At 47.7% G+C, this 24,356-nt stretch overlaps 1 protein-coding gene across 2 annotated transcripts in view; it reads right to left on the reverse strand.

Moving 5' to 3' along the window:
* Myo16 (myosin XVI) overlaps positions 1-24,356 on the reverse strand; it is a 537,302-nt gene that overhangs the window by 94,591 nt on the left and 418,355 nt on the right. The gene's annotated exons all lie outside the window — the stretch shown is intronic.

Consider the following 24,356-nt stretch of genomic DNA (forward strand, 5'->3'; position numbering starts at 1 on the left):
GGGCAGAGACGTTAAGTCCCTCGCCCGTGTGCACGGAGGTGATGCTGCAGGCTGAGTTCTGCTCTCCAGGAGGTGAACGCACAGGATCTGTGGAGGCAGGGTCTTTGCAGGGTGGGAGTTACTATGAGAGCACGAGGGTGGGCCCTACTTCAACATGACTCAGGTCCTTAGAGAAGAGGAAAGTTCCCTGTGAGGCACCAGCACCAGGAGTGGCCGCCAAAGAGGAAGTGATACGGCTGCAGACCAAGGAGGACCAAGGCCTGTGGCCACCACCAGTAGCCGGCAAGGGCCAGCAAGTGCTGTACCCACTCTTAGAGGGAGCGGGGTCCCACCTGTTGTCAGCCTCTGGCCTCCTGAGTATGAGTGAATTTCTGTTCAGGCTGCAGTCTGTTAGGGTGAGCCTGCCGTACTTTGTTAGAGCAACACCAGCAAATGGACACAGGGGGTACCTGTGGCTGAACTGGAACCCAGGGCGACCCGACTACAGGCCGTCCCTCCATCCCATTGCCACAGTCGGGGTGAGAACAGCCTGCCCTGCCCCCAGAGGGGCCTAAAGTGCAGGAGAAGAGCAAGCATGCAGAACTGAGCGGGGAAAGAGCGCTGGCCATCATGGTACTGTGAAGGTTCCCACAGGACTCTGGGTTTGCTGGCCCCCGGGCCCCTGGGCCTCTTTAACAGTGGGCTCATGGCAATGCAGACTCATTCATACCTCGGAGCACCCAGCATCCCCTCCATTCAGGCAGTTACACAGTGACATGCAAGCACTCAAACCGTCTCTTTATTCTCTCTGATAATTGTCTCATTTGGGAGCTTTGTTAATTATAACCAAAAATTTGATTTATATAATTCAAGTATCTGAATACAGTGTTAACAACTCAGAATGAAAAACCTTGCACTTGATGCTTTTTTTCTCACTTTATATTGTTCTTTCAAACCTTGAAATGGCATCGTTCTGACATTTCCACTGGAAAGACAAAAACCTCACCTCAGGCAGGGCGAGATACCCTGATTCAGTGAGACTTCGGTCACTGTGTCTTTGGGATGTGACTGCCATCCACAGGTGGGAGAACAAGACCAAGTTCTATCACTGAGCTGAGAGGAGACCACCCAGGAACTTCAGTCTAAGACTCGGGCCACGACGGCCTGCAGCAGCAAGTGGGTCCTGAGTGAGGAGCAGTTGCAGATGGGACTTGTTAGCGCTTGGTCCCCACACCCCCTACTGCTGTTGTCCCAGACCAGGACACCAGGGTCCACTGGAGACCCCTATTCTCAGGCTTCCACCCTTCCCCCATCTTAGATGAATCAACTGACAATCAAAGGTAAGAATCAAGTTTTGTCTCAGCCTGGGTTAGAACAAGGGGAATGACCACCATCTTGCTCCACCTCTAGAACCGGGTCCCAGTGGCCCGTGCATTCCAGCTCAGTCAATCAACTCACCAATACTGACTAAGCACAGGCATGTGCTGGGGACTCTCCTGAGCACGGAGAATGTATGGGGAGTGAAAAAGGCTAAGTCCTTATATTCTACCACAAAGAGGGCACCAAAATTAAGGAAGGAAGTGTGCCAGATATTATATCAAAGATTCAGAGGAAGGAAGCCAGGAAGCTCCTACTGTGTGCAGATCCCAGACAGGAAGGAAGCTGGCCTCTCCAGGCTGAGGCCAGAGGCCCTGAGGGAGCACATGCCCACCCTGGGAATGTCGAGGAGGCCAGTGTGGCTGGAGAAGTGAGGAGAAAGGTGCAGGAGGTGAGCTCAGAAAGATAAGCACATGGGAGAGGGCGTGGGCTGCAGATGATGGGCAGGACTTGGCTTTGATTCCGAGTCCTGCAGGTGAGCGAGTGGAGGGGAGGAGTGGAGCCATTTCGCCTGGTGCTGAAAGCATTGTGGAATTGGCCGGGCTGACAGCAGGCTGCAGCAGGGTGCAGGCCAGCCAAGGAAGCCACGGGGGCCCTTCCCAAGCCCAGGGGAGAGACATGGAACCAAGATGGTAGCAGTGTGTGTGGGGGGGTGAGAACCAGTGGGACTTGGCACCAGCTTGTGGACCCGACAGGATTTTCTGAGGGATGGAAGGGTGGAGGTGAAAGGAGAGGAGATGACACCAAGAGGTGGTGTAGGTTTCGACATTTCCTGAGATGGAGTGGAAAGGGAAGAACACTGTTCCCCAGACCAGGGCTGCACAGATGGAAGGAAAACGGGGCCAGTGGGAACCCAGAGGGAGCCAAGGACCCAGTGTCGGCCAGTGCCTCCTTTGTCACTGGTCACTAAGCTGAGGATGGTTTCCTCCCTGCCATGGTCTTACAGTGACTGGACGGGCTGGTGCTGACTGTTTAGAAAATTGAGTTCACTTCTTTCAGGGTGTCCTTGGTGTCCTTGTGGAACTCAAGCCTTAAGGCGTGTGGGAGGCTTCAGGCATCTCCCATTTCTTGTGACTGTGGCTCTGCCCACTTCTGACTTGCCCTTCTGCCTGTCACTCTGCATCCTGAGTTGCTGGTCTGTAGCAAAGGTGGGGGATCAAAGTTCCTAAAAACGTCCTTAACATGGGCACTGTTCATAGAGTACTGTCCAGGGGGTGGACACTCCCCTCAGTGCACTCAGCATCAGGACTGGGATAACATAAAAATTCAAAAACTCATGGTATCTTACAAATCGTAAGTGAGACACCCCAGACTGAATTCACTTTGAGGTCCCTGACTGAAGATGGAAAGACCCAATGGAAGACACCAAGAGGCTAGCAACAACTGAGAGGTATGGAGTAGGACCTCAGGAAAAGGATGGGGTAAATTTTTCTCCCTTCAAGAGTCACTGTTTCAGACAATAAGCAGCTTTGATATCCTAACGATGGAGTTGGAGACGAAAATGAGCTAATGCAGAGACCTTAGAATTCAGGCTGAACATGATGGCCTTTAACTGATGGTTTTAACAGGTCAACCAGGAAGTGGGGGAATCATTTTCTTTAAAAAAAATGTAAGATATGTAAATAAACATTTTTTTTAACCTCAGACAATTTATCTGAATTTGTTTCTCTTTGCTGAATATTGAATTTATCTCTTCATTCTCAAAAAAATTCTTTTTTTTTTTGCATGCTGAAACCCCTTAACCATTTAATTCTCTCAAGAAATATTTATTGAGCTCCTATTATGGGCAAGATATTCTGCCTGGAAACGCTAGATCCCGAGGTGTGTGAGGTGAGGTTCTCACTCCCCTGCACGCACTCCAGTGTGAAACACGACTCGCTGTGGCCAACATCAGACCTCAGAAAAGGTGTGGCCCTCTTGTTTCCGGGCCTGATGGAATCCATCTGATTATGGTCATGTTTTTACTTCATTGTGGACCACAAAATGTTTGGGGAAAACCAGTTACCTTTTCATCCCCCAGGAACACAGGGGACAGTCAATGATGAGAGGAGAATGGGAAGAGACATGGAACGTTCTAGAAGGACTGATGGAGAGGACAGGAGGGAAGGAGAGCAGAGAGGGATGGTGGGAGACACCCGTGGGACGGCAGAGTCGAGCGGCGGTCAGCAGTGAGGAGCACTGCAGGGATTAAAGGGCATCTGCAAGGACAGGACCAGAAGGGTTCGGTGACTGGAGGGTCAAAGCCAGTGTCCGAGACCTTGGAGCAACACATCCCTATGTGGGGCACCCAGGCCTCAGCAGATGGCGATGAGCCGCGGCTCAGCTTTGGTGGCTCATGACATACAGCTTGAGGGGGAAATGAGTGGTCAGCGTTCCTTGGAGGTTCTGCTCTGTAAAGGCAGTGAACATCACAGAGCTTACGGGCAACGTCTGAGCACAAACCCTACGTTGCACTCACCCCGGTTCTGTATGTTCATTTTAGGATGAGGGCGTACTTTCTTCTAGAATGGCTCTATTGACATTTTCCTTAGTGTTGCTCTCCCTGTCCCTGCTCTTGCAGTAAACACAGCACAGGTGCACAAGGGTGATTTTCTCGTTGATTCCCAGCATCGCATCGGGCAGGCTGAGTGGCGGGATGCCCCTACAGCTGCCTAGCAACAGGACTGACATGCAGTGAGCACGCAGGGGGAAGGATGAAGAAGGCAGCACTGGGGCTGGGGAGACAGCTGACACCCATCTCACGAGGAGGGTGGGGCTCGGATCAGAAGTAGGGATGAGTCAGAGAAAGCAAAGATGTGCAACTTTGTTCTTTTAAGAAAAAGGATGTGAAAGCAAATAGACAGGTTGTCAAGGATCCCCTGGTTCACAGAGGAGTCTTCTGTGTTCTCACGTGCACATGGCCTCTCCTTCCTGTGACTCTGGCTCAGCCACCCCACTGGCCACTGCAGCTTAGTTCAGGCTGACCGTGGCACTGGGGTCTCCTCACACCCCACTCAGCAGGAGCTGCGCTGCTCGGCTCCTGTGGGAGGCTTCCTCAGGTGCCCCTGTCCAGCTTCCCTGACGGCTCCTGCCACCTGCCCACAGGTGGACAGTCCACTCCTGCACCCCCAGGCTCCTCTGTGGGCGCCATGCCTGTGCCTGGAGCTTCTCCACCAACACAAGCTTCTCCACAACATGCACACCCCCGCAGGGTTGGGCCCCTTCCTGTGCATTCACAGGAATGAAGACAAGGGACACCAGCAGAACTTGCACTGGCTGCTGAGCCTCCTCCAACATTCAGGCCTAGAATTTGGCCTGAGTTTATTTTCTCATCCACTGGGATCCCCATGAGGCTCCAGAGTTCTCACAATGGCCCACTAGGTCTCCACAAAGGGAAGGAGTCTTTGCACTGCTGCTCTGCCCTACCCAGCCACTGCTGATGCGATGGGTCAAGGCTGACTTCCCTCGCCTTGCACATTCGGGGGGACACATGTCGTCACCCCATAGAAGTGTAGCTAGGCCATTCCCGTGGCCTTGAGTCTTTCCTAAGACTCTGAGGAGCTGGCCTCCTGCAGTCGTGAAGTGCAGGTGAATGGGGAGGACTATGGTGGTCTCTCCAGGCAGCTGGCTTTGCCATGGGGCTTGGAACAAGATGCTGGGGGTAGTGGCCATGTGTGGCAGAAGGCCAGTGAGGAAAGAGCCAGCCCTGGACGTGGCCTCCAGCCAGGCGTTCTGTGGGCTGTGGGAGGTGGGCGTGGGCAGGGACTTCCCAACTTCCACTTGCGGTTCTCAGGGGTTGGAACGGGGGTGGGAACGAAGGAAACAAAGGAAGGTTTATGAAGCGCCTCTCAGGTCCAGGCAAGGAGGTCGATTTTCTCATATGAACGTGAATTCTCCCCACAGCCCCAGGATGACCTTTGAAGAGGCTTTGTCCAGGGCAGAGCTGGCATCCAGCCTGACTGTGGGGCCCTGGGTCAGACACAGCTCCTACTTATCACATGGGATGGGGGTAGAACCTGCCCTCTTCACCTCTGTCCTCGAAAGGACAAAGGCAGCCAGAGTCGTGACTGAGTGAGGGAAGGTGGTCAGACAGTGGAGGTGGTCCCTGTGGTCTCTTACCCTCCATGACGGCCACTCCCTTCATTGTGAGTCCTCTACATCAAGGCCACCGTTCACGTGCTCTTCCCCTCCCCCACCCGAGAGCGGAGGTCATTGTTGATGGTATTGTCTGAACGCCGCATTTGTCAAGCTCCTATCTGTTAAGACCCGCAAACACAGCCTCCAAAAGGAGACTCAACTTCTAGACACTGCTGGTGGAGACCCAGAGGGCACGGGAGGCGCTGCATGGAGAAGGGGAACTGGATTCTGGAGCAACTCCTGCACCAGCCACAGCCCTCGGTGCCATCACAGCATCATCCGAAACCTTCATGGAGTCTGTGGCTCCCACCTGTGTGCTCCAGCCCTGCCCAGCTGCCGCGGGTGCCAGAGGAGGCGGTAGGTGCGGAAGGCCAGGACCTCCCAGCCTCCACTCCCACCATCTCCACCTCCTCCCATGCCTCTCACTCCAGACCCTGGGGCAAAGCGAGCTGCCCAGAGATTCTCCTTGATCCTGCGGATTTGGTTCCTGCACTTCATGTAATTAAGCGGGGGTCTCCCATCCCACATAATATGGCGGGTGAATAGTAGAAAAGAGCTGGATCATACTATAGCTCCCGGGACCAGGCGATACCAGCATGCAGATGATAAATGAATCCAGCATCTGTGAAGGACTTACATGACAGTGTTCTCACACTCCCTTACTGAGAGCTGGCCTGCCACTTCATCTTAATTGTGCAGTGTAACAACATTCTATTTATTCAATAAATGGATGAAAGTGAAACTAAATCAGAACTGTCTCCGAGTGGAATGTGCACAGAGTTCCTTTCCTGAGCCGCCTCCCAACACATCTATTTCGTTTCCAGGTCTGTCCTTTGATACAGCCCTAGGCTATTTTTGCACATAGAAACTCTCTATGGGTAAGACATAGTATCCACAGCCCTCTACCACAGAGCACAGAAACTGTGCCCCTGGGGGACATGGATGTGGTGGAGTGAAATAATGGCCACAGGGCGGGAGCCAGTCCTGCTGCCTCCAAAGCCGGCTGCACACACTCCAGAGCACAGCCAGTTCTGTACGTGCAAATTGACGGGCTTCATTTCCTCAGCCTGCATGTATTCCACGATTTACTGGCTGAACCAGAGCTTGTATTTATCAGGTACAAGAACAGCTTGTTTAGTTAAACTGGGAGGAACAGATGCTCAGTTGTTGTTTAAGCCCAAATAAGAGACCTCTTGAAGCTACTGGCTGGGGTGAAATCATCCCACTCCCAAGGCAATTTGCTCCTTAATCAAGCACTCGCCAGGGCCACGCTGACCTCCTGTTTTTACACAGGAACAGAAAGCTAGAACAGGTAGCGCTCTTCTTGCAACACAGGTTGTCCTGCGTTTCCTCTCCCTACAGAACAGAGAAGGCCATTCTTGAAAATGGCTGAAAGTTGTGCGGAGCCACCACAGGACTGATGTTGTTGACCCAAGGACACGCCTACTTCAGAGAGGAGCATGGGAGGCTCCTGCTTGCTCACTGTCTCATGGCCTTTACTCTTGGCCAGCAGGTCACTGACAAGTTCAGAAGGAAATTCCAGTTGTCTGTGAGCCAGTAGATGGGCACAAAAACTAGCGATCCCCGCTCCAGGAGAGCCACACTCTCCTTTAAACATCTACTTTTGAAACTGTGTGACTGACAGAGTTGAGTCAAGATCAGGTTTGGCACACGAACTTAATTACGTTTGCTAATTTGGGTAAGTATCAATTTTAAAATGCAGCCAACCGATACTTATAAAGACAGAATAGACACGAGGACAGTGAGGAGCTCAACATGAGGGGCAGTGAATGTTCATGTCAGGTGACGGGGTCATGTCACACTGAGACAAGAAATGCAGGTGACATGCATATTTTAGGATCATATCATCGTAATGATAAGCTTAAAGTAAAGAGTGGAATTGGTCTTCTGTGAGACACTGTAAACACTGATATGTTGCTTTTATCCAAGAAGCATGGGTGATAGGAGGGATAATTAGCTACATGAAGAATCAGATTCTGGGATATTTATATTTTGAGGCAAAAAATAACTTGTGCATCTAATTGAGATATTGAATCTTGATTACTTATTTCCACTATTTGTAAACACCGATGGGTCCAAGTGACAAAAGATGCAGGCTATTTGAGGTAACTTGGAAATGCAAATGTAAGTGCCTATCAGTGAAAGGCACTCAGGGCTTCAAGGAAAGTCTTAATTCAAAAAAAGACACAATTAAAATAGGCATTAATGAATTAGCAACACAGGAAATGCTGTCTTTTAAGCTCATCAGCATACAGCATGACTTTGGAGGGGCACACTCCTAGGCTCCTGCCTCCCCAGAAGTTCAATAACCACTAGCACATAAGCTACACCGCCGGGCACTAGACACAAGATGAACGAGGTCTCCGGCCTTCGCGTGTCCTTTCAGTAGCTGGACAGCATCGGTTAGCCCTCTGGGAAGGGACATATCCTCTGAGGTATGAGGCCCCTCTGCTTTTGAGTAGGTGGCTTTACAGCTCCTTGGCACAGCACTTAAGCTGCAGAACACAGGATGGGGCCTGCAGGCCCTGCCTGAAGCAAGGCACACCACGCAGGTGGTGGCAGCTCACATTTTGTTACCAGAGAGTAAAAATCCTTAAAGTCAGGCATTGTTTGAACTGGCTCGCACATCTTATTGACCCCTTCTAGATAAGGAGCTAAATAAACACAGGATGTCCCCTCTTGACAAAGCATGGTCTGTCCCCAATGTCAGATACCAGGATGAGAAACCATGCAGAGCCATCGCTCTCAGGAGTCCACGGACAGTTTATGTGACAAGCAGACAGTGACGATTTTAGGTCCCATGGGACTTATGGTTTGTTCCAAAATACTCAACCCTGCCTTTGAAACAGGGAAGGAACCCAGGTTCCAGGGTGTGCACCAGGAAAACCCATTCAAAACACCAGCTGCCAGCTGACTGGGCCTGTGGGCCAAGATGGCCTACTACCGATCCAGCACGAAGAAAAGCAGATTCTCACGTTGTTTTATGTGTCGGATGCCTGTAGCTGCACAGGCCCTGCCTTCGCTCCCATCCCTCTCTCCTGCAGCCAGGTGGCCCTTCCTCTGATCCCCAGGGATCTGCTGGCTTCACTTCTGCTCCTGCTTCTCAGCAGCCTTGGCCCCTCCCCTGACCTCAGGTCCTCCTCAGCTCCCTCGGGGGTCATTTCTCACTGCTCAAGGTGTCTCCAGGAACCTGCGTGGGCCCTCCATCTGGCCAGGTGACATGCTTCCTGCCTGGCTCTGGGGACACCCCACAGTGCTCCCACGCCGTCCCCCACCTGACTGTGGGACGCTCTGGCTTGGGCAGGACTCTCACACTGGGCACTAGAGCAGTAGCCGGTGGTGGGCAGGAAGGCAGCAGCGATTCTAAGGAACCACTCCAGTGGAGATGCTTTCAGGTCCCGAGAGGACGCTCCGTGGGATTTAGAGCAGGAGATGAAAGAACACTTAGAAGGAAGTGAAGGAGAGGCGTGACGCAGGCCGACTCTGACAGATCTTAGGTAGGACCCTGCCTAAGTGACTTAGATACTCCAGTGAATCACTTTGAGAATGTGCATCTGCAGCTTCCCATGAAAACTTTGTCTTTTACACCAGTAAATATTGTGCAGGAATTCCGAGGAGAGAATGTGCAAGACACAGGCATGTGTAGACATCTTACGCTTTTCAAGATCTCCTTTAATGTTTTTTCTTTGTTTGAAACAGATCAGTTATTGCTAGTATGACATGGCATGTGATGTCCCTGATGGCTGAAGCTGAATGGTAGCAGCGCGTGACAGAGGCCAGAGCATCGGCTTCAGGCTGAGCCCTATTTCTGACCCAATAAATGTCTTTTAAGTGTTTATGTTAATACTTGCTGGAAAGGGCTGCTGTAGAGATTTCTGAGATAATATATGAGAAATTAAGTAGCAGGTATTGTTGAAAAAGCACAGCCTCCTGCTCTAGTTATGTATAGATCTTGAAATACCTTAAGAATTTATAAAATTTCTCAGGGTTTCCCTGGGTTAAATCACCAATAGATCATCAATAAGAGAATGGAAGTTTTCTCATTGACTCTTAAATTCTATTGTGGGCAAAGCAGCTGGCACTTCATCTTGAGCCAAAACACTCTTCTTCAGCAGGGGCGGGGGTGGGTACAAAATGTTCAGAATTCTGTTCAAAAAACCTGCATTTAAAGATGCATTTTTGACCATTTGGTAATAGAAGCCCCCAACCCAGATTTCCCTAAAAATAAACTGGAAGTCATCAGCTTCCTGAACAATTTCTAGTATGCTTAATTTTAACTTAATTAAAATCCATGCACATTCAAACAAATATAGTATTCGCCTCCACTTCCTATCCCAAACTCACGTCTAGCATCATCATTTTATAAAATACCAGCTGCTCTATGTTAATTTTTATAGAGAGATATAAATCTGTTTAGGAAAAGTTGGTATACATAATCTGAATAATCAAAGCAGAAAAGTGTACCATTATCTATACTAGTAAAAATCACCTTAAGATGCAAATGTTCAAAAAAAAAACCTTGTTGTAGGAAGTTCTCTCTTAGGAGATTAGATGGTAGGTACTCCAAGATAGCCCAGGATAATTTAATAGAGGAAGTTCCCGTGTAGTAGGAAACATCAATAAGAAGGGCGTGGTGGTTGGCGTGAGCCTCTGCCCTGGAATGACTAAAACAGTGTGAAGCAGGGCTTCTCAGGACAGAAGACCACAGGTGCTGAAGGCAGCCACCCTAAGGTCAGAGTGTAGGCACATCAGCCCCATCCTGCCCCAGCGCACTTCCTGGGGAATCCCCAGACTTCAGCACAGAGAGGGGAAGCCCAAATGGGCCCGAGGTGTGAGCTGAAGGCTTGGTATTGGGAGGGAAGGGTGCCATGGTAGATAGATGGAGCTTCCAGGGCAGAGGATCAGAGAGAGAATTAGAGAACCCCAGAGCAGTCGTGAGCAGATCAGCCCATGAAGGTGAATAAGTCCGGGAAAAGAACCACCCAGATGGATTAGAGGGAACTAGTGTCAGGGCAAAGAGACAAGGAAGGCAGGCGTGCCGCTCCATTAGCCAGACAGCATGTGGTGTCCCTGACCCAACTCCAGAGCACCCACAGAAAAGCAGGCGCACATACCACCCCACAGACCATGACTCACGATGGCTGGTGGTGGCCAGCCCCAAGTGAGTAGGCAAGCAAGTGGAAAATATCATCTATAACCCAGAGAAAATGATCCATCAGCACTGGCCCAGAAGACACGGCTCATCAAATTAGTCAACTAATAGACACCGGAAGACAGAACACCTTAAGGACACGAAGAACTTATTAAAAATCCAAATTGAAGTTGAGAAAAACTGTAATAACTGAAACCAAAGCTATCACTGAATTGGGTTATCAGAGGCCAGATTTTGTAGAAGAAAAGATTAGTGAACCTGAAATCGGTAATTAAAACTAGAGGAATAATACCAAAAGCGATGAACAGAGCTTTGGCACCCTGTGGGGCGACTTCAAGGGCCTGCTATTTGGGAAAGTGTGGTTTCCAAGGGAGAAGCGACAGAGGAGAGCAGAGAAAACATTCTACAAATCATCCATGTGAAATTTCCCCAATCTGATAAGAGCTGCAGACTCCAAGGACCCGAGGTAGGCCACGCCCAAGAATCATGACGGGGACCACAGCTCCATGCACCCTGGCAAAGCGCTCAGAAATCAAAGAGAATCTTTAAAGCACACAGAAACCAAAGGTGTCTTGTATACAGAAGAACCCTGCCAAGAATGACAGCCAATTTCTTCTCGGAAATAGCACAAGGCAGAGGAGCAGCATCACAAAATACTGGAAGGAGACACGTCAGGCTAAACTGCCTTCCTTACTTCTTAGAAAAGTCTTTCAAACCCAAAGGTGAGACTGAAGACTCTGAGGGGGGCTCTCATGCAGCCCAGGACCCTGGGTGGTGCTGAGTCCATGCTGGTGTGGATTGTGACATGCCTGTCACTCTCGTGGGTGACCTTGATGGTAGGGGCTGTGCATGCAGAGCACACAGCTCTGTGGGAATCTTTGCACCTTCAGCTCAATTTTGCTGTAAACCCACAACTGCCCTAAAAAAATAGTCTCTAACAATAAACTGGGGGGAGAAAAGGAAGTGAAATTATATGAGATGCATCCCCCGCGCATGGAGGGAGCCTGCGAGTCCATAAAAAACCAGAGTCACTTCCCAGCACTCCTCCTGCCTCCCAGGCTGGCTGCACGTTTCCTGCTCCTGTCCTTCTGCCAGACTCCTGGGGCTTCTCTTCTCCAATGGGACTCACCCTGGCTGCATCTGTATCTGCGGCCATGCTGAAGGCGGACAGAGGAAGGGGACAGCAAAGGGGCTGCTGTGCCCTAGGACCACATCCTGTTAGGGAGGGCTAGGTGACTTGGGCCCTCTGCCACAGCATTGCTTGGGGTGGGGCTAGAGAGGGGAGGAAAGAGCCCACAGGGCATTTCCTGGGGGAGCTTCATGTCCTGCCCCTGAGCATGAACTAGAAGCCTCTTCTCCCCGTCTCTGTTTGCACCAACGCCTCTTCTGGGCCATTGCTGTAGCTCCTGGTTCTAGGGCCCAGGACACAGGGGAGGACGGTGAACTCACCACTGCTCTGTGCTGCTTAATCAGATGGGGGAGAACTGCATTAAATGCTTACCTTAGAACAGAAGAAAGCATTCCCATTGCTAAGCTAAACTTGCACCTTAAGACTGGGAAAAAAAAAGGCAAAATTAAGTAAGCCTAAAACAAGAAGAGGGAAAGAAGTAATAAAGTACGAGCTGCGACCAATGACAATGATTTAAATAATCACTTGAGCAGAAAATGAGATAATGATATCAAAAGCTGTTTCTTTGAATAAATAAATACACTGATTAAAACTCTAGCAAGACAGGCAAAGAAGAGAGAAAACGCAACTGTCAATTTCAGGAGCAAAAGACAGGATATCGCTGCCCACTCCGCAGACATGAAAAGGGCAAGGAAGTACTCAGGACAACTCCCACAAACTCAGAACTTAGATGAAATGATCAGCTCTGCAAAACCACAGCCTACCAAGACAACCAGGCCGGAATATCATGCGGACTCTTGGAGCATGTGACTACATTGGATTCGTCTTTAAAGACCTTCCAAATAAGAACTATCCGTAGCTGAAAGGGTCCACTGGCAAAGTCTACCAAACACTGAAAAGAACTGATCATGACTCCACTTGATCTTCTCGGCAACACAGAAGACAGGACGCGTTCCTGGAGGAAACATTCGCCAAGTAAATAACTACTGCAGATGTGTCTTCAGGGTACATAGAGAGCTCTTAAAAGTTAACCCAGGACAATGTTCATAAAGCAAGATGCTTGAACAGAAAGCTCACCGCAGAAGACCTGTGCTGACAACCAGCGCCTGGAAAGATCCAGGACACGGTTAGTGATAGTGAAATACAGAGTAAAACCACAGATGAGAAGACTGATGGCTCAGATGGTGACGAGCATGCATGACGTAGAGACAGAAGAGCACACGCACCCTCCACTCTCAATCTCTTCTACTCCCTTGACAGCTGAAGGGGAAGACTCGCCTTCTGCTTTCTCTGAGGAAGCCATGACAGGAACTGTAGAGGTGGGCCACTCTCAGAGACTGTAAAAGAGAAAGCCAAGAGACGGGGAAGGGGACACATGAACCCAGGGGGCCCGAGAGGAGAAGGGAAGGGTACTGAGGGAGCGCATTTCCTCTTCTCAGAGCATAGAGGCTGTCAGGGGGGCAAGGGTCACTGCAGGGTGAGAGAGAGCAAGTCCTGGAGCTCTGAGCTGTTGAGCCAGGTGGGAGGATGAGCCGCTCTGAGCCACTGCTGAAAGGCACTGGGTGTGGGGCCTAACCCTGCACTGTCCTCTGTTCACTGCCTCAAATGCAGGACCAGTCAATTTTTAAGTAGCTTCTGCAATGACCTCCTTTTACAAGTCTCTTCCTGGTATTCTATAAAGTCACTGCGGGTTTTGTTTTGTTTTTTGGTACCCAGAATTGAACTCAGGGACACTTGACCACTGAGCCACATCCCCAGCCCTATTTTGGATTTTATTTAGAGACAGAGTCTCACTGAGTTGCTTAGCACCTTGCCTTTGCTGAGGCTGGCTTTGACCTGTGATCCTCTTGCCTCAGCCTCCAGAGCTGCTGGGATTACAGGTGAGTGCCACTGTGCCCAGCTGCCTATAAAGTCACTTTTGAATAAAAAGTGGCTCATTACTGAAAAACATACAGGCTTAACTTTCTTGTTCTATTGTATTGTTAAATCATGGTTAATTAATTAGCTTTAGTGTATAATGATTACTTCTATTTCTTAGCCTTGCAGAGGTCTTACAGAAGTTTCTTCAAAACAGAGAGAAAATGACTGTGAGCCACATCGGGTACTCTTGTTAGTCCATGGGGCTTTGATTCTTAGTGTCACTGTGGCTGGAGCTGGAGCAATGTCACCCTGCTGAGCTCCCTAGCTCTCTAGCCAGTCCTCGTTGGTGGACATCCTTGCATCAGTCCTTATATTCTCCTGTTGATTGCCTCACTACAACAATGAAAAATTTCACGTCGTCACTCTTTAAAAGCCTTCTTCCTTCTTCAAATTTATTTTTTTTTGTAATATGCTTAAAGTTCATTTCCAATTGAAGTTCTCCAAGTTCTGAAAACTATAGATAGAGTAGTTGAGGTCCTAGCAGAAATACATATTTTTAGTTATAAGTGGGGAGATAGTTATAAGATTATTAGTTTATACTTTAAAACTATGTTTTCATTACCATTTTTATTACTTAGTAAATGATGTGGTTTTGCTTAAAACTGTGAATTTCTTGATTAAAAACTAGTGATTTTTATTCCAAAATTAAATGCCTCTAAAAGTGAGCATCTTTCATATAATCTAAATATTTACTAATTAAGTTGTCACAAAAGTAAGTTCTCAAGTTTATAAGACAGAGGTGAATAAAATGGAGATAAAGAAGGTTCTGTACTTTGTAGAAATACTGAAAAGTGGGTCAGCTATGTGAATCTTCCGTAGTTAAAAATAGCTTCTTCACTGAAGAGGAGACCATCAATACAGTGTCTATCTATTGTGATTCAATGTTTTATTCTTAAAAATATTTCTGCCACTTAAAATGACCCTCTACCTTTAGAATATTACAGAGAATGCTTTCAGCTAATCAAGCATTTAAAAATTGAGAAACATAAAATGTAGCCTCCTTTCAATGTAAAATAAAGGCACCTGTCCATGCATGTTGTATGCTTACCACAGATGAGAAATCTCAGAGAAGGGTCTAGAATGTGTTTTGGGAGTGAGAATGTTATGGAGCTCTATGGGATCACTATGTCATACTGAAGTCTCTTTGGCCACCCTAAGAGCAAATATTTAAGCCTAGCTGAATCAAACATTCTTAACTGATAAGACAATGGCAGCAACTATTTTCACGACATATGAACACGCTTGGCACGGAACTTTAATAAACATAGCATCTTGCGCTCAACATTTAGAGTTCAACTATGAAACAGTACAGAAAACTTCAACATTGGCCACTCACACCTAGTTCATCCAGCCAGTAACCTGCGGGCCACCTGTGATGTGCCAGGCACCACACTGCCAATCCTCCTTACCAGAGCTGCAGTCCACTGGAAAGGGCAGAGGAGCAATCCTGGTAAATCAGCAAGATGAGACTTATAAGAAGGAGCAGGGTAAAGAGCATCATCAGGGGGACAATATGTCCTGGTTTGCCAGGGAGAGTCTGCACAGTTATTAACAACACCTGTCTCACTATAGAACGTGCCTGACTTGGTCAATATACCATATGGTCACCTGTCTTTGGTAATGTGAAATATTAGAGTAAACACAAAGTGTCTTGGAATAGCCCTGCTGGTAGTACACTGCACCAGAGAATAGGAACCAATTTCTTTGTTTGTATGTGGTGCTGAGGATCGAACCCGGGCCGCACGCATGCCAGGCAAGTGCGCTACCGCTTGAGCCACATCTCCAGCCCAGGAACCAATTTCTAAATTAGTGGGTATGAGATTAGTGCATGAATTATTATATCTATCATTTATTCATTGGACTTTCTGCATGAAGATCCCAAGATACTCCACTGAATTAACACAGAATGTGAGGCCCTGAAAGACTGCTCTGGACTGAATATCTGTGATCCTCTAAAACTTATACATTGAAGTCCTGATTCCCAGTGTTTGGAGGTGAAGCCCTTGAGAGGCAACTAAGATTAAATGCGATTGTAAGAGTGGGGCCCCATCTAACAGAATCAGTGGGTTTACAAGAAGGGATGACCGAGAGCTAGTCTCCTCTTGCCTCTCCAAGGCCCTCCTCCCTGCCCCAGGCAAGCACCAAGGAATGGCCACCAGGTCACGTGGGGACATATTCAAAAGCAGTCATATGCAACCCAGGAGAGTCCCTGCCAGACATCAACCGTGGGAAGACGTCTCTCTCGTGTCGACCACCCCGTCTGCAGTACTTTGATATGGTAGGCCACGCACATGAACACAGGGACTGACAGCACAGGCCACAGTGCTGGAGACCCCAGCTACACCTAGACATCTGGACACCTTCAGCTACAACCAAGCAAAGTGACAACATGGAAAGGATGAGCAGGAGACGACTATTTAACCAATGCCTATAGAACATTAGACTTTAAAAGTCATAAAGGCACCATAATCATATTTGGGATTTCAAGTCCTTCGGAATTGTATTATCTCTGGACTTCTAATTTGTAAGGAGCATTAATCTCTGAACTTTGATTTGTCACAGGGAACTTAATCATGGAAGAAGATTTACAGTCAAATACGCAGGCTATCAAGGCCACTGGATTTCATTATGAGAATCGCTCCTTTATTGTATCTGAAGATCTTCCTCTGTTATGGTGCAGGACGTCTCAGGAGCCAGCCATGCTGAGCAATGAGTGAGTTGGGTGAGGCCTGGTATTGGAAGTAGAACGCATTCAGAGCCTTGAATAGGGGGTGACACCAACCAGGGAGGCCTCCTGGGCCAGTAAGCCTCTGCTGCCCACCAGTGGTCTCCGGGGCTGCACCATGAAGCAGTGGGTGCTCTCAAGAGGGGAGGGAAGACAGACTGAGGATGCCCACCAGGGCACAGACACCCCAGCTGCTTGGGGTCCCCAGGGTGAGTCCAGTGGTTCCAGAAGGCAGAGAATGCAGGATTAGGCAAGGACACTTGTAGGGAAGGGAACTGCAGGGCCATCTGCACCACTTCCTCACCATTCCTGCTTCCTGAGGGAAGGTGAGGTGGTCTAATCTAATTAGTGTCTTCAGGGAAAAGAAACAGTATTCTCGGCTGCTTGTGAACATACTGATTGAAAAAAAAAAGTTGTTTTCTTCTATTTTTACAAGCTCAAAATTCAGAATTCTGTGATTTAGTTTTTTATGGACCTTATTATTGCATTAAAAATACAATGCAATTGTCAAAATGTTGAACTCATGTTGCAAATAGCTTTCTAATTTACTGGAATAGCAATAAGCACTCTGGTTTCATTTGCATCATACTGAATGCTTGCTCAGGGGATTCATTTTAAATCATTTGGGCTGGTCAGCTTTGGGAATTTGTTCCCAAGGTTATTAGGAAGTTATGAAAGACTTTTTGTGTGGTACTGGGGATTGACCCAGGGATTCTCTACCACTGAGCTACACCCCCACCCTTTCCTATTTTTTGTTTTATTTTAAATTGCCCAGGCTGGCCCTGAACTTGTGATCCTCCTGTCTCAGCCTCCCCAGTAATTAAGATCACAGGTGTGTGCCACTGCATCCAGCTATGAAAGACTTTTTATTCTTACTTTTCACATATTTTAAGTGAAAAGAGCAGTCTCTGTTTTAAACAGCACTCTCCTTAGACTTCTTTGAACTAGTTTTCCAGAGATCATTAGGCGTCCAGCCTCACTCCATCACCAGCTGTCCTGCTGCGGTTCAAGGAGTCTGCAAGATGGCAGGAGAGGAGCTTGGGATTGGCTGCAGTCCAAGATACTCAACAGAGTCACTGGACTGTTCTCAAATCAACAGAGCAAAGACGATCCAGAGTCCAGGAACCACTCCTGAATTTTATGAATCTCCAGAAACTTCATTCCTTCTCTGGCGTCACAGTGCTGCTCTGGCAGGTCGGGGCCATTGCCTGTGGATCCTAATGGCAACCAAGCACCAAGAAATAGCTCAGCCGTTGAAAGAGCAGCTAATGGAATGAGGTCAGCATCAGTACGCTGTGAGTCTAGGAACCCCCTCAGGATGAGGTGTGAGGCTTTGACGAGCACTTAACTCCTTGGAACCTCAGTTTTCTCAGTTATACAACAGAAGTGCAGGTACCAACAGAACCCGCAGAGGCGCAATGAGGACTGAATGAGATATCACTTGTAAAGAGCTCGGCCTAGTACCCAGTGTCTCGTAAACATCGATAAGTATCATTTAGGGAAAAATTAATCAAAGATGTGGCAGTTATCATTTATACAACAGTTGATAGCTGTGTGCCAGTGGTCACCTTAAAGGGTTCTATCAGGAACAGAACGATGAATGAGGACTTCAGAGCTGACCCACCACGGGTAGATATCCTTGGCACCAGGGATCTTGACCACGATGCTACAGCTGATGGGGACTCGCAAGTCATATTGACTTCCTGACTCAATAAAATATGAGAACAAAGAGAAGTGAATGAATATATAATGAAGAGAGGAGGATGAATGAGGGGTACTGTCGTGGAGAGCTAAAAACTCGGAATAGTGAAAACAAGGACCTGAGCCAGACCACAAAAGCAGGCTCCAGTCACCTCCCTGTCCCATTTCTCAAGAGTTTTGGTCCCTCCTTTCCCTATCAGAAAGGAGGCGAGTTGGCCTACATCACAGGTTGGCTGCCCGTTGGTGAGACCCAGCCACCTGCGGCTATGCCTGCGCTGGGCCCTGCCTCTCCCACTCCTTCACACCAGGCCTGCACACTGTCTGCCTAAGGCCAGGCTGAGCAGGTACATCACAGCCCACATATCCTGTGAGTCTGCAGTTCTCCCTGTTTGCAAAAAAAAAAAAAAAAAAAAAAAATTGCAAATCCTTAAAGTACACTGTGGGGGGACATCTGATCCATAATCCACGGAGCAGTATAACAAATTATAAAGGGAGATGCGCTGAGTCATGTCCACACTGAAAGGACTTGGAGAGCCTGTTAGGTAAGCTTCTTTACATATCTTATACTCACTGAAAAGTTGTAAGCCCTCTTTCTTCCCGGCTTCATTAAACCCCACACATCCATCCATTCCTGCAGAGCAGTTTCAGCAGAAAGAATACAGTTAGATCTGGCAAAGGTACCCTGAAGAACATCCATCCTTTGCCAGTGAAGGCTTTTAGAAGATGTAATATCTCCTGACCTTATCAACTCTCGTTTCTCTTAACCGACACATAACACGGGGGACTTGTAGAAGGTTCAGCTCAAGTGCCCACTCTGGAGGGTGTCTTATTCATGGGGCAGCTGCTGCCTACTAGCTTCAATCCAATAAATACAAGTTTGTCTTCCTCTCGCCCCACACCCAATTTAATGCCAGGGCTACGTTCTTTTACGGTGTGGCCTTTCAGCAAGAGCGGTGTCATTTAAACAGCTCAGTGATTCAGAATACTTCTAAGTGGAGCTTCATCCACAACAAGCCCCAAACATAGCTCAGGGTCCCTCCCCATGCCAAGCAAAATACCCAATTCCCTGCTCCCTTTACTGGACAAGTCTTCTGTCCTCTCCAAATATGTTCACCTCATTAAACAGTAAGCCCTCCATTCAATGATGTATTTTACTCCCCCTGCTGACCATAAATAAACCCTCAGATGAGCCATGAGCATGACTCAGGAGCTCACCACACAGGATCTAGAGTCACACTCCAGAACTTCCTTCCTAATCCTGCAGGCAGATGGAAATTGAGAGAAGAGAAGAGGAGACAGGAGGGGAGGAGAGGGGAGTGGGGATAGGGAAGGGAAGGAAAGGAAATATGGCACATTAGTGGATCAGCCAATTGGGAAAAAATGGATTAATGAAAGGGTATTAAAGAAACTTCTCAAAAATCACTTTTTTTTTCAGCATGACCTCATAGGATTCTTTATTTCACTTCTATTATTTGGAAAAAAAACCACATAGTTTTCCATATTGAACTAACTCTACATTTACTGGAAAGTCCCAGCACGGTGGCCTGCTCAGGTTCTCCCTGTGTAAGGAAGGGTGTGCTAGCTCATCGTGGGGCCCCAGCCCCCCACTGCTACCAGTGGCCTCCTTCCCATTGAAAAGCGCTTGTCTGGAACTTCAACCAATGGAACCCAGGGAGAGTTTGCTATAGCAGCTCCAGCCCTGGCTTTTAGGAGGACTGTAAACCTTCCTTTCTTGTCCCTTGAGACCTTGAGCCAAAGTAGGAAGTCCAGACTAATCTGCTAGAGAGGAGGGCCAGGGGGGACACAGAGACACCAGCCATCTGGGTGAAGACACCCAGGCAGCCAGTCAGGTGGACCGACTCCAGCCTCTTGTGCAGCTGTAGAAAGACGTCACCTCAGACCTGCCCCACCAGTCCCACTTAACCCTGGAATAGGAAAAAAAATGTCCTGTTTGATGTCACTAAGTTTTGGGGTGCTCTGACAGCAACAGACACGGGGCTAGAAGAACCTTCCTGCGAACAGGCTCCTTCTCCACCCTGTGGTCTTGGGACTAATCAGGGAAGAGCAGAGAATGACAGGCGCCATGTCAGCAGGATTCATAAGCCGATTCCCTATCCCTCTTTTCCCTCTGGCTTAGCAGCAGCATGTCCTCGCTCCAGGCTGGGCCTTAGATCCATCTGAAGCACAGACTAAGACCAGCACTGACTTAGGCCGAGCTGTGCTACTTCTGAGCCACAGTCAAACACAGTGAGGAGAGAAATTAGCCTTCACTGCTGAGAGCCACAGATCCAGGTCCTTTTGTTCTGTGGAATACACTGGTAAGAGCTGGCTTCGCCCCCCATCAGTAAAGGATCTCAGCACTCAGGGACTCAGCCCTACACCACGAGAGAAAGTCACTGAGATGGAGGAAAAGAGCAGACTCCTCCACACAGTGGATGCAGAAGTGCAGAGGGCGACCAGCCTTCTGCTGGAGGCCATGCCTGCCTCTTACAGTCTAGCACAGAGGACAGCAAACTTTTTATGTAAAGGGCCAAGGTGTCAGCACTTTAGACTTTCATGCCAAAAGGTAAAACTGAGGACTTTAAATAGCTACTTCTATGTTGAAGGCCACAGCCTGAGAATCTGTTCTGTCCCCCTCGAGCACTGAGAGTCACCCAAGCAGCTCAGCAAAGGGAATGGAGAAGCACACTGTGGCACCCAGTCGACACAGGAGCCTCTCCTAGGGCACTGCTCCAGCTCGGCTGGAGGACTTGGAATGACAACGATACCAAGGCCAGACACCACGGTGTAAATTTGGAATCCACCAAGAATTCCAAGGAAACGTCATTATACACGTCTCAAGAGATCATCCTGCTGGATTTCAGAACTGGGGGATACTGTTCAAATAAGTAGCATGATGTTAATAGACACCTCTCTCTTCTTTCATCCAAGGTTTTGGTGGTGACCATATTTCTTTTTGCATATTAGAGTCATTTGTCTTGACAGGTTTTTATTCTTTAACAGTGGAGACTGAGGGATATGAACAGAAAAGACACATTTCGCATAGGAATGTAACCAGTAGAGTATGAGGAATTCCCCTTGGCCCAGGAATGATCTGTTCTGATACTGTAATCGGGACAAACCAGATATCTACCACATTCTAGCTCTGGGCTCTGCCTTTATGATGAGGCTACCTTGCTTGGGGGCCTACGAAACCCCTGGTTGGTGGGCCTTCCGTACTGCGCCATTTCCTGATGTAGCAGTAGGTTGGCTTATTTCTTTCAAGCTCTATGGAAACGGATAATCTCTCTATGGATCAATGTTTTTTGTGATATTATTCTAGACTGGTTTCCTTCATTTCAGAGAGATGGTGACAAAATTCCACCTAACTAAGGCAGTGATCTCACTTCCTCTGCTATGCCATTGAAAATGAAGAAGAAATTAAATCCCCCTTTAATAAGGAAGTATTGAAAGAAATGCAAAGAGTCACTAAAAAGTCTCATCTCCCCCCACTCCTCTTTTTCACCTAATATACATTTAAATGTTTGGCTATGGTCTCTGTTGTGCAGAAATAGCACTTCAAATTGAACAGCTGTGAACCTCCAATGCAAGATTCGTTCTGAAGACATTTATTTAATATCCATAATATATACCAACCTATGACTAAGATAGGGCCCTAGCATAAAGCAGTCAATCTATCAGGAGATGCATTCATACAAAAAATACATAAAATAAAAATAAAAACTATGTTTAACTTGAAAATATACTAATTACATATACTTTTTTGAGATTATTTCTGATACATTGTATGTGGACGTGTGTGGGGGGGTGTCTTCGCATGACAGGGAGGGAGAGGGACCCAGACGGGGTACACATACACACACACACACACACACACACAGCCATGGTCCCCATCCTCTGGTGTCAGATGGAGACTGCTTGTGGAATAGAGCTGCAAAGATCTCTGCAGTCGCCTGAGGTGGCTCTAGGGAACAGCCAAGTAACCTTTAGTGCAGAGCTGCTGTGAGGGCAGAACTCAAGGCAGCAGAAGAGGAGGCATAAACACACTGCTTCATGATTTTCTCAGTGAGAGGGACCATCTGGTGTCCAGCACAGGAGTCCATACACAGTGTTGGGCACATGGCAAGTACAGAGAGGTCACCTAGACATCTTGACCAAGTGCATATCTTGGTTCAGTGAATCTGAGGTGGGTTGGGGATTTTACATGCCCCACAAATTCACTTTGTTTATCCAGGTATGGGCAGACTTGGCTGGGGAAAAATAAAACACAACACATACATCGTCCCCAAGTGATGACACCAAAGGTTGTCAACATGTTGTCAGACACCAGCAACTTAACATCACCTGGAAACTCATTAGAAGTGCTAATCCACAGGTCTCCCCTAAACCTTCAGATCTGAACTTGGGGCCAGGTGCCTGGGAATCTGCACAGTACCAAGTCCGGGTGATTCCCCTGTGCCCGATACTGGACACTGCTGTTCTCAGGAGTTGTGGCAGGAGACTGGCCCTAATGACCACTCCCACTCATTGAAGCTCATTGTCACAGGCTGAGGCAGGTGACTCCCCTAGTCCCAGGACAGTTTTTCCTAACTGCTTCCTACTGGATCCCAGATGGAGCTGCGCCCCAGAGGATCCCCAAATCCACCCCCCAATCAGTTCCAATTCAGAAAGCCTGGAGCACACCTGGGAATCTCTTCCTTTTAACTCACACACGGGCTGGTTTAGAACTCATTGACTCCAAGGCCACTTGCACTTAACAGTGTGGGAGGGCTGACCTCAGCTGGCAGACGTGATGTGTGAGAAATACATCCTCCTTAATACGCCAGATGCCCGAAGCCCGAAGGTGCTTACACCTCAGGGAGGGAGAAAGGCAGATTAAGAGCCTTCCTGAAAAACAGCAGTCCTAACTGGCCCCCTTCATTACAATCCAGGGACATGCCCCCTCCACTCGGAGACACTATAACATCTACTTCTACCTGCAGTCTGAGTTATTCCTATGGAGAGTCCAACTGTTAATTCCAGTGAACTAAGAGATAGATAATGTGTCTATTGTCTCATTTATAAGCATCATTTAAGTTTTTGAACACAAATATCTGTTTATCGGAAGTACGTATTCTATCAGTTAAACATCGCCATTCCCCTGGGGCTGAGCTTTTTCTGAAGATGTTCTGACAGTCTCTGTTCTCTGGAGAGCTCCAGTAGAGCTCCAATGATGTTCATTTTTTTTTCTTTGTGAAATTTATACAAATGAAAAAAAAATGCTATTTTATTCTTCTGGAAAAAACAAATGTTATAAAAATTAAACAGAATAGTTTAAATATTACATCCTTTGTTCTGAACTTAATATTTAATTTAGCAATTTAAGTTTTTTTAAATTTTGTTTTCATTTAGCAGCTTCTTTAAACTTGTGACTCACAGTGAACTGGCAACAAAAGTTTTAAAATCTTTTTTAGGTCAATGGTTTATCATACTAATTCATATTAATCTTTTAACCATAAATGCTAGATGTCATACTTTTATTATTTTCCATCAGTATTACTTTAAAGATTCATCTTAGATTGTGTAAGATTGCTAAGTACTGTCTGGTTTTGTTTTTTTCCCACCTCGCTTTTGTTTCCTGAATGTCTACAGCCATATATTATCGTATTTTCATGGAGACTCATACCAGCCTCACATGAAAGCCACATCAATTCCAAACGCTCCTTCCTGTGCTTCTGCAGCATTCTGTCCAGAGACGACTGCTAAAGCACCCAGGGCCTCTCTCCATATGTGCACCCCCTATCTCGTCAGCCGAAGTCCTCAACCTCAGCAAGCAGACAAGGCAGCGCAGACACTGGAGACCTGGACCAGCAATAGACTTAGAAACCAAGTTAGTACTCACCAACTAATTCTCTAAATTTGGCTTTATTAGTGAATATTATCAATTTGATCAAAGCCAGGCTAATGTTTCTGATAAAATAAAAACACATATGAACATATACTCGGCTGGGTAGGTTATGGTGGGGGTGGGTCAGGCACTCCTTGCAACTTGCCCAGGTGAAGCTACTGCAGAGCAGGGCCACCCTGGAGATGTGGCCACACCCCTGGAGATCTCCTAGGGCACAAAGCCCTGTCTGTGTGGGGGATGCTTCTATCTACAAGAAGGGCCAACAAACTTCTTCTCTAAGGGGCCAGGTCACAGTTATTTCATAGTTTACACTATGGCATACTGTCCCTCTTACCCACTGTAGTGCAAA

This window comes from Marmota monax, unplaced genomic scaffold (assembly GCF_021218885.2).
Source record: "Marmota monax isolate L192 unplaced genomic scaffold, Marmota_monax_Labrador192_F-V1.1 WCK01_AAM20220418_F8-fsc00026, whole genome shotgun sequence".
Taxonomy (NCBI): Eukaryota; Metazoa; Chordata; class Mammalia; order Rodentia; family Sciuridae; genus Marmota; species Marmota monax.